At 38.5% G+C, this 10,480-nt stretch overlaps 1 pseudogene; it reads right to left on the bottom strand.

Annotated features, from left to right (window-relative positions):
• Positions 1–9,157: 9,157 nt before the first annotated feature.
• Positions 9,158–9,337, bottom strand: LOC148195920 (signal recognition particle RNA; annotated as a pseudogene).
• Positions 9,338–10,480: the final 1,143 nt, after the last annotated feature.

Below are 10,480 nucleotides of genomic sequence, written 5' to 3'. Positions count from 1 at the left end.
GCCTGGATAGTGTTTTCACAAACATTGCCACCATTTCTCTATCATACAAAGGTGGTTCGACTTGTGCAGCTAACTCTCTCCACCGTTGGGCATATTCCTTGAAAGTTTCGTTGTCCTTCTTTGACATATTTTGCAGCTGTAAACGATCTGGTGCAACATGGGTATTGTATATGTACTGCTTCACAAAAGCATCAGCCAAGTCCGCCCAACAACGAATTCGAGCGGCTCCAAATGGTATACCAGTTTAATGCCACTCCAGCCAAACTATCTTGAAAAACATGAATGAGTAGCTGCTCATCGTAAGCATATGCAGCCATCTTTCTGCAAAACATGGTTAGATGGCTCTTTGGGCATGTATTTCCCTTATACTTCTCAAAATCTGGCGCCTTGAACTTATGTGGAATTTTGACGCCAGGAACCAAGCTCAATCTGGCAAACATCTCCGAATCCATAACTTTCATACCCCTCCACAGCCCTCAATCTTGCCTCTAGGCTCTCAAGTTTATCCTTTGCTCCATCGACATTACTAATTACCCCCTGAAACGAGTATGTGGTGCAGCCCCTGTAGAAAAGCCCTCTCCGGTAATCACAGGTGGCACCGGAGTTACTCGTATTCCATCAGACATGCTTGCATGCATTCCTTCATTTACCATGGGTGCGGACATTACAACAGGTCCCTGAGTACTGATTGGCGGTATGTTGACAGTGGTAGGGAAAGAGAATGAAGCCTGCTCCCCTTCTGCGTATTCTCCCACAGGTGGGGTGTAACCTGGAGGTAATCCATACATTGGGAACGGAACAGATTGGCTCCCAGAACTGAACAACGGAGGGTAATATTGAGCACTTCCCTCAACTTGCGCAGGCGTCGTCCCTCCCGTAGTCTTTAGGGCTTCGAGAGCCGCCAAAATCTGGGCCATTGATCCTTCAACTGGTTGACATCGCCTTAATAGATTCGTGTGACTGCTCCCAATTCTCCATGACCTTTGAGTTAGCTCTGGTCCTGTACGGATGTCGTGGAAAATTTGCCGTTGTTTTCTCACTTGTACTGCTGATTATTATTAATTTTTTTTTTATTAAATTAAATTAGATAAGGATGAAAAATGCAAAACAAAAGAAAACATGATGCATGCTAGTGATAAGTGGAAATCACAGGATAACGATGACAATACTGATGGAAAATTAACACAAGCCGATACCAAACAAACATCCCTATCTTTCATTTAAAGAAATTTGATCCATTACATAGTCTAAGGAACAAAACACAATTATGATGTACATCAATCCCGCGCCCGGGCAACGAAAGATTTCATCTCTCCCACCAACCATTTACAATGATTAATAAACAATTCTATTTCCGCTGGTGAGTTACAAAAAGTGCTTGCTTCAGCATTCGACACCATCCTGGGGATGTCTTCAATTGCCCCATTTGCCAAAGCAGCCAAAAAAGATTTTCCCAAGTTTATTAGCCCGGTCAAATTTCCAACATGGGTCCTTAGACTATACTTCTTTCTTAAATCGAAGAGTCGGTGTGCCGTGTAGCATCGGATCTTGTGTTAACATCCATCTCGTATGAAGTCAAGTAAGTACCTGTGATTTCCCTTAAAATTAACATGTTACTAAATGATGTATGAATATGATGCATGATAATAAAACAACATGACGAAACAAAGCACATGCATGGTATGAAATGTAATATCATAAAAAAACGAACGTGAGGGTTACAGAAGCATATATTCCTCCCATCGTGCCCTACCAAAGGTTCACTGCTTTGAGTTCAAGGTCAAGTATATGCAATCTCACAAGGATGATTTCCCTGAACCTAAAGGTCAAAGGTCACTAGAGCTATGGCCCCCTTCATAGCATTTCCAAACAGTCGAGTAATCAACTAGGTGTGAAACACATATGAAGAGAACAGACTCTAGCTGGAGTTCTCACGATAGCCAAACAGGAAGTACATCCCAGAGTGACACCGCTACACAACTCCTCTAATTCTAAGCTACGCTCAGACCCGGGTATAGGGCCCCACTCATGATATGCCAAAAGTGTGTGTGTGAAGGGAGGAAATTATGCACACCCAAACCCTCACCTGCAAAACAACCAGAAAAATTCCCAGGCAGATATAAACATATTGTCTACCCTAGGGTTCAATATTCCACAGTTATTGCAGTTATTCCAAATACACATAGATAGAGAAAAGGGAAAGAAAAACACAAAGCAAAACCACACCAAATTCGCGCATCTAATTAAATGGCTCGACTCTCTAAACTTCCCCAGTGGAGTCGCCATCTGTCGCAACCGGAATCGCGACGGGACGACGATCCAAAAAGAAACGGGTTTCGAAAAGAGATTTGGAGTCGCCACCATAGTTTATTATGGAAAACTATGGAAAAACCTCAAAACGATAAAGCACGGTCCACGAAAACCAAAGATTGGGTTCGGGAGTCGGTTACGCGTGGGGAAGGTGTTAGCACCCCACAACGCCTGCCCTAAGGCAGTACCTTTAACTAAATGCACGAATATGATGTGGTTTTCAAAATGTTTAATTATCCCCTAAAATAAAATTATAAATAAACAAAATATATTTTTTAGTTTTTTGGGCCCGACAAGGATTGACCTTGCTCCTACGTATTCTCATTCAAAATGAGAAATTAGGGTTACGTAGTTCTAGCTGAAAGACTGTTTGTTTGTTTGAAAAAAGCAGATGTTTTTAATTTTTGGAGATTTTTATGTTTTTAATATTTTCGAGAAAAAGAAGGTAATGAGTACTAGGCCGACGCGAACGGTCGCACGAGCACTCATACCTTTAAAATGATATTTAAATATTTTTAATTATTTTTGAAAAGAGAGATAACGATATTAAGCACTAGGCCGATGCGAACGATCACACGAGCACTCATACCGTTATCTACTTATTTAGGAAAACTTAAGGGTATTGAGTGCTAGGCTGATGCGGACGATCGCACGAGCACACATACCATTATTTACTTATTTAGGAAGACTTTTGAGAGTATTGAGTGCTAGGCTGATGCGGACGATCGCACGAGCACTCATACCCTCGTTTAATATTACGTAAATAAGAGAGAAAAGTACTGAACACTAGGACGATGCGAGCGATCACACGAGTGTTCAACCTTTAAAACATATTTTTGAAATTTTATTTAAGAAAAGAAGAAAAGGTTTTTAGCACAAGGACGACGCGAGCGGTCACACGTGCGCTTAAACCTTTAAAACTTTTCTTGTAAATTTATTTAAGGAAGAAGAAGAGGTTTTTAGCACAAGGACGACGCGAGCGGTCACACGTGTGCTTAAACCTTTAAAACGTATTTTTGAAATTTTATTTAAGGAAGAAGAAGAGGTTTTTAGCACAAGGACGACGCGAGCGGTCATACGTGTGCTTAAACCTTTAAAACATATTTTTGAAATTTCTTTTTAAGGAGAAGAGAAGGTTTTTAGCACAAAGACGACGCGAGCGGTCACACGTGTGCTTAAACCTTTAAAACATATTTTTGAAATTTCTTTTTATTTAAACTATCAATATTGTATTATTAAATATATATTTTAGGATAAGTAAATGTCTAAAATAAATAAATAACAAGATAAAATAAGACAATAAAGAAAAATAAATAAACAAAAGAAATTGGAGAGGCTGAACGGACGCTGGGAAGAGATTCAGAATAACGAGCGTTCGTTAGGTAAAGAACGAACGTTCGTTGGGGGAGAGGACGAACGTCCATTGGGGAACATGACGGACGGACGTTTAGAAATGTGAGCTGAATGACGAGCGTTCGTCGAGAGATATGACGAACGGACGTTGAGAACGAAGGCTCAATAACGAACGCTCATTGAATGCATGACGAACGGACGTTGAGAAATTAAGGCTGAGTAACGAGCGTTCATTGGTTCGGAAACGAACGCTCGTTCGTTTGGATAACGAGCGCTCTTCAGGGAGAAGATTTGAACGAACGGTCAAGAAGGCTTAAGGTAACGAGCGTTCGCTAGTTTGGATAACGAGCGCTCGATGGTGAGAAGGTTGAGCGAACGGTCAAAAAGTCTTAAGGATAACGGGCGTTCACTCGTTTGGATAACGAGCGCTCGTTCGTTCGGAATGTTGAGCGAACGGTCAAAAAGTCTTAAGGATAACGAGCGTTCACTCGTTTGGATAACGAGCGCTCGTTCGTTCGGAATGTTGAACGAACGGTCAAAAAGTCTTAAGGATAACGAGCGTTCGCTCGTTTGGATAACGAGCGTTCGCTCGTTTGGATAACGAGCGCTCGTTCGTTTGTAATGTTGAACGAACGATCAAAAGTCTTAAGGATAACGAGCGTTCGCTCGTTTGGATAACAAGCGTTCGCTCGTTTGGATAACGAGCGCTCGTTCGTTTGGAATGTTGAACGAACGGTCAAAAAGTGTTAAGGATAACGAGCGTTCGCTCGTTTGGGTAACGAGCGCTCGTTGGTGAGGGTGCTGAGCGAACGGTCAAAAAGTCTTAAGGATAACGAGCGTTCGCTCGTTTGGATAACGAGCGCTCGTTGGTGAGAGTGTTGAACGAACGGTCAAAAAAGGCTTAAGGATAACGAGCGTTCGCTCGTTTGGATAACGAGCGCTCGTTGGTGAGAATGTTAAACGAGCGTTCCTAAAGAGGCCCAAGGCTCCCGGACGTACGCTCATTTCTGGGCCTGGCCCAGTCCAATGCTTTCTAACCTAGAATTTTCTAGGGGTTCAGAGATTCATCCCCATTCCCACTCCTTCACGCCGGTTCACACCTTCTCTAGAGATTCAAGGTCTCTTGTTTAGCACCACAACTGATCATCACCTCTGCCATGGCCGACCACCGTTGCTTCAACCAAAACACACCTTAGGCTCGCCGGCGACAACTTGCACCACCAGAACCACCACCAGCCACGACGCCACCTTCTCCACTCTTCTCTTTTCGAAAACATTGATCTCCAGGGAGGGTCTTCCTCCGCCGCACATGTGCCAATACTTCTTCAAATCGATCACCGCGAAACGTCGTCTATGGCGTTGCCAGTAACGTCGCCTGTCGCTGAAGCCGTCGTCCGATTCACCGAGAATAGCACAGAGAACCTTCTCCTCTTCCCCTCAGCACCACTACCCTAATCTAGTGTCCTACAACGGGATGGTGAACCTGAAGGTGGTGGCGTGTGTCTCTTCCCAGATTGAACAAGAATGAATGGAAAGGGAGATCGGTGTTGCGCGGTTGAAGACGACAGTGAATGACACAGTGGTCAATCCCTGTTTTGGCTCAGTGAAGGTAAAGTATGGGCTTGTGTTTGGATGCTGGAAATTGGTCATTGTTCTAGACTGTGGCTTTGTATAATGCAGTTTGAGGATAATGGTTGATGAGTGAATGAGGGAATGAGGTTTGGTTGAGTAAATGGAGGAGTACCAAGTTTGCGAGACCGTGATGATGGGTGGAATATGCAGCAGGGAATGAAGATGATCATGGATATTGGAAATCAAGTGTTGGAGGTGAAGCTTGAAGATGTTTGGTGATAATGAGCATATACAAATATCCAGCGCATTCAACAATATTCACACACAAATTTAACAACAATCGGAGTAGACCCTGGAGTGTTAGATATTACTTACCTCTCTATTACTCTTGCCAACCTTGCGTCTCCAATCCTTTCTTTCCTTTTGCTGGCGTCTCTCTTTTCTTCAGGTCCAAAGATGGTGAATCTGGGTGATGATTCCCGCCTGATCGTTCCCCGTATGCCCTCCTCCTTTCTATTCTCTCTCTCTGATCCCCACAAAATCCCCTCCCAAAATCTTGGGAAATATTCCTTTCTAACCGCCTGGTCCCCCTCACCCCAGACACGCCTCCCACGTAACCCTTTCCCACGTTTTCTATTTTCCCCCTTTTTTTTTAATTTTTTTTTATTTTTTTTTATTTTATTTATTATTTATTTTCAGTTTTAATTTCATTTTTTAATTTTTTAATTATTAACTCTATTAAAACAAAATTGAAGATAAGAAAAGTAGAAATTGAATTAAAAGCAAAAATCTAAATACATAAAAATAGAATAAAACAAAAAGGTAAAATAAAATAAAAAAAACCAATAAAAACACTTCTTTTTTCAACCCGGACAAAATTGAGTGTTGACACTAGATTTGATCATCAGGATATAGTCACCACAAGGTTAATCCTTGAATGCCTTAGGTCACTAAACTTGAAGATTAGAACCTCCTATTACTCTCACGACTTAATTCACTAATCTCTACTTGAGTACGGGTGGTTAGAGTGTCAAAATAACCTCTCCATTGGATCCCGACATCAATACTTACAATACTTAAACTGCCATCATAGAATCCTACAAAGATTTCTATGGAACTATGCCATAAATATACATATACATATCTTCATTAATCACCTCATAACAATCATCATTATCATCACATACTCAAAGTATTTCAAGTATAAAATCATTTATAATACTCTGGAAACAATAACCCAATTTTCTTCACAACAATTCGATACACACACTAGGCAGGAAAAACAGCTTGGAGACCCTCGCCAACAGCTCGGGAAGAATCTAAAACGCCCAAAATAATTACCATCAGGCTCTCACCATCAGATGCTCATAACCAGACGCTCACCATCAGACGCTCACCACTAGGAATGGCAATGGGTCGGGTCGGGCATGGATAGTGCCTACCCGCAACCCGACATTGCAAAACAATTCTGACTCGCAACTCGCCCGCTACCCACACGGGTACCTGCTTATAAAATACTCGTAGATATTTCAAAACCCGTGGATACCCACAAAAAATTAAAAGATATATTTTATATATTTTTAAATAAAATTTAAATAAATTACAAAATATATATATATATATATATATATATATATATATATAATATAATAGTAAATTAAATTAAATATAAATTAAAATTTAATTTTAATTAAATTTAACCTAATAAAATATAAATTAATTTTATTTTTAATTGAATTTAATTTAAAAAAATAAAATTAATATTTTATTAGTACTTTTTTACGAGTAGCGGGGTACTCACGAGGCAAATAGTTTAATACCAGCACCCGACCCATTTAAAAGTGGATGTTAAAATACTCGTTATCCATTACCCGCAGATAATAAATATTCATGGATAATAACAACCCGCCGCGGATTTTATCCGCGGATACCCGTACTCGCGAATTTTTCTATCATCCCTACTCACCACCAGGCGCTCACCACTAAATGCTCTCCACCATACACTCGCCATCAGACGCTCACCACCAAACGCTTACCACCAGACTCTCACCATCAGATGCTTACCACCAAACGCTTACCACTAGACGGTTACCACTAAGGCTCATCATCAGATGCTTACCACCAGACGTTCACTACCAAACGTTCACCATCAGATGCTCATCACTAAACGCTTATCACTAGATGTCCACCACCAGACGCTCATCACCAGACACGTCTAATAACTCAATTTCACTCCCAGACACATCTACCAACCCAGAAAACATTCTTAGGACTAACTAGCCACCATATATGACACCACGACTACCCTTAAATCAAGACCATTTCTCAACCAAGTCTCAATTTATTAATAAACCAAATGTTCAACTGTAAGATGATCTACCAATGCAAAATTTCTCAACAAAAGTAATCACACAGTAAAAAATTTCAACACACTCACTAAAATCGACACTCATCATTCAACTCAAACTCGTATTCAACCATTATCCCATACAATTGCAACATACCAACAATTTAATAAGTTACTCAAACTTTTAAAAGAAAACGAGGCATTTAGCTTCCCTTACCTGACAGATGAAAAAACCGCTCTAGAGAGCCTAACACAGCCCTAAACGCACAAGAATTTCTATCTGCTCCTACGAACTACCACATCACGATCAAGTACACCGTTAGGTTCATTGATCAACAAAGACTCAAATTGAAGACTTAAAAGACACATGCAACCTAAACGGACAAATATAAAAAAAAAAGACCAAAGAAAATGGTTGAAAACTCAACTTACTCAAATGGAGAAGCGGATCGATCTAGATTGAAGATCTCGCCATAAGAATCAATCATAGGGTCTCGATTCAATCATACGAATATGGAAGAAGAACTCTTAAAAAGAAATCAAAAAACTCTAAAAAAGTAATTTCTAGAAAAATGACATGTTTTAAAATAATAAAATTCATTTATAACGAAACTATTTATATTAAAATACTTTAATATTAAAATAATTAAATTTCACTATTTTTAAATTATTACAACTTTTAAAATATATTTTTTAAGCCTTGTATGAAAAATAATGGTAAGCAATATATTTTCTATAACTAATAGAAAAAATAATATGGAGTCATATAACATGATTTAATTTTAAAAAACCATTTAACTTTTTATCGGTTATAAAAAAACAGGTTTTGAATAAATTTTTGACAAAATGACTTAGAAAATAAAATTAATCAATAACAATATAAAAAAAATTTCAAAATATATGATAAACTCAATTAATTAAATTAATTTTTAATATTAAATTAATTAAATAAAAACAAAAAATAAATATCATTAAAATGTAATAAAAAAATTAAAAAGAAATTACAAAGTAAAAATCCACCTAAGTCACCTCATCTGACTATTTTATTTAAAAAAAAAAACTGAAGTCATCATTTGACTTTAAAATTGTATCACTTCATCTTTAGATTTCGTGTATTCTTCCTCCACCTCACCTGTTTCGTCCTGCACCTCCAATTTTTATTTAATTTCTATCTTTGTGTTTAACGCACTTCCAACGTTGGTTGTCGCACTTCCAACGCCTGACTGTTCTTTTTATTTTCATTTTTTCTTCTGGTAATAATATGTGTTGTTGGTGGTGGTGATGCTTATGCAGGGTTCCCAAATATGCACCATTTTGTATGTTGTTAGTTCCCTCTTATTGGATTCTGATATAATAATATAAAGCAATGTTTTGGGTGAATATGAGACCATTTTATGTATAGAGTAGAACTAACAATACTCGATAATATATGGTGCCTGCTATTGAAACTTGAACTATTTTCAAGGCACTCAATTTGCATTAAAACAGAGATTTAAAGTTACCCGCCTAAGCCTAAGTTTATGATGTTGGACAACTTAATAAAAAATGTTGTTCAAGAGCAAGGCTCACCAAGCTCTGGAGGTGCAGGAGCCTGTTATCCCTCCACTGTCAAGAACCGGAGATTGTCGCTGCTATGTGAAACCACCCTCACGCGGTGCCCTTATGTCTAGGAACCAAGAAACACATGCCTTCGCAAAGGACCCATGGCTTAACTCTCGACTTGGAGTGGGCAAGTCAGCAAGTTGCAACTTCCAACTTCCAAGTGAGGCAGACACTCAACCGCAATTCCAAGTGCGGAAGCTCTCTGCCACGCTTCCAACACCGACAACTACTCAATTGCCATTCCAAGTACGTCAAGCTCTTCGTCGCGCTTCCGAGAACCACTCTGAACAGTGAGAAACATTCAACCGAAGCACATTACAGATCCAACCACACAATCTTATCATTTTCATACACCGCAGTGCAAAGGGAGAAGAGAGAGAGAAGAAAAAAACTGAGCATGAAGAAGTGCGTCAAAAAATTCTGAATGGCAATGAGAGAGGAGCAAAGGAAGTGTAAGGGTTTTGGGTATTTTAGTGGATGCACGCGGTCAAAAATTCTTGTGTGTACTTTGAACTTTTGAGAAGGACACACATAAAAATTTAAAAAAAAACTGGAGGTGCAGGTAAAGGTGCAGAAACACTCATTTCGTGCTGGTCACCACTTCATCCTATATTATAATATATTTTAAAAATTGAATTAAATATAAAAATAAATTAACTCATTTAGTAAATTAACCTCTGACGCCACCCATCCTGTTCGTTCTATAATAATTTGGATAATTTACAATCTATGCTTTTATAGTGTTGTACTCAGTTATCTTCTTTTTTTCTCAAAGAAAAAACTAATAAGTTTAGTTTTTTTTCTTAATGGAGCGTGATTTTGATTTATATATGTATAATCCTAACTCCAGGGAGCTAATTAATATGAAAAAATATTAAATAAGTTGGAAAACAAATAAATTACGGCAGCTTAAGTGGTGTGTTTGCTTTTCTCTGTTGGGTAAATCCAGAGCTGAGGGTCAATAAATGTTGGAATTTGTAAGGAAACCGACTTTTTTTTTTCAATAAATACTTTTGTGTACACCGACGTAGACATTCCTTTAGCATTGATTTCACTCTTAATTTAAGAACAGTTTTTTTTAAAAAAATCATATTTTATTAAAGAAACATGTTTATAGATTAGCCTTTTTCTTCCTTCACCCTATAATTTCTAGCTGCTCCTCCATAATTTTTAAAATAATAATTTTATCTTTGTAAAAGTGAATTTTAAATTACATTTTTCAGAAATTTTCAGAACAAGTTTGTGATTTTTCTTTTAAACTTTAGAATTTGATGTTCATAACAACTTCTGAGAATA

The sequence above is a fragment of the Vigna umbellata genome, chromosome 7 (genome assembly GCF_029865625.1).
Source record: "Vigna umbellata cultivar VRB3 chromosome 7, Vumbellata_1.0, whole genome shotgun sequence".
NCBI lineage: Eukaryota > Viridiplantae > Streptophyta > Magnoliopsida > Fabales > Fabaceae > Vigna > Vigna umbellata.
This window is presented reverse-complemented; position numbering and strand designations above follow the sequence as displayed.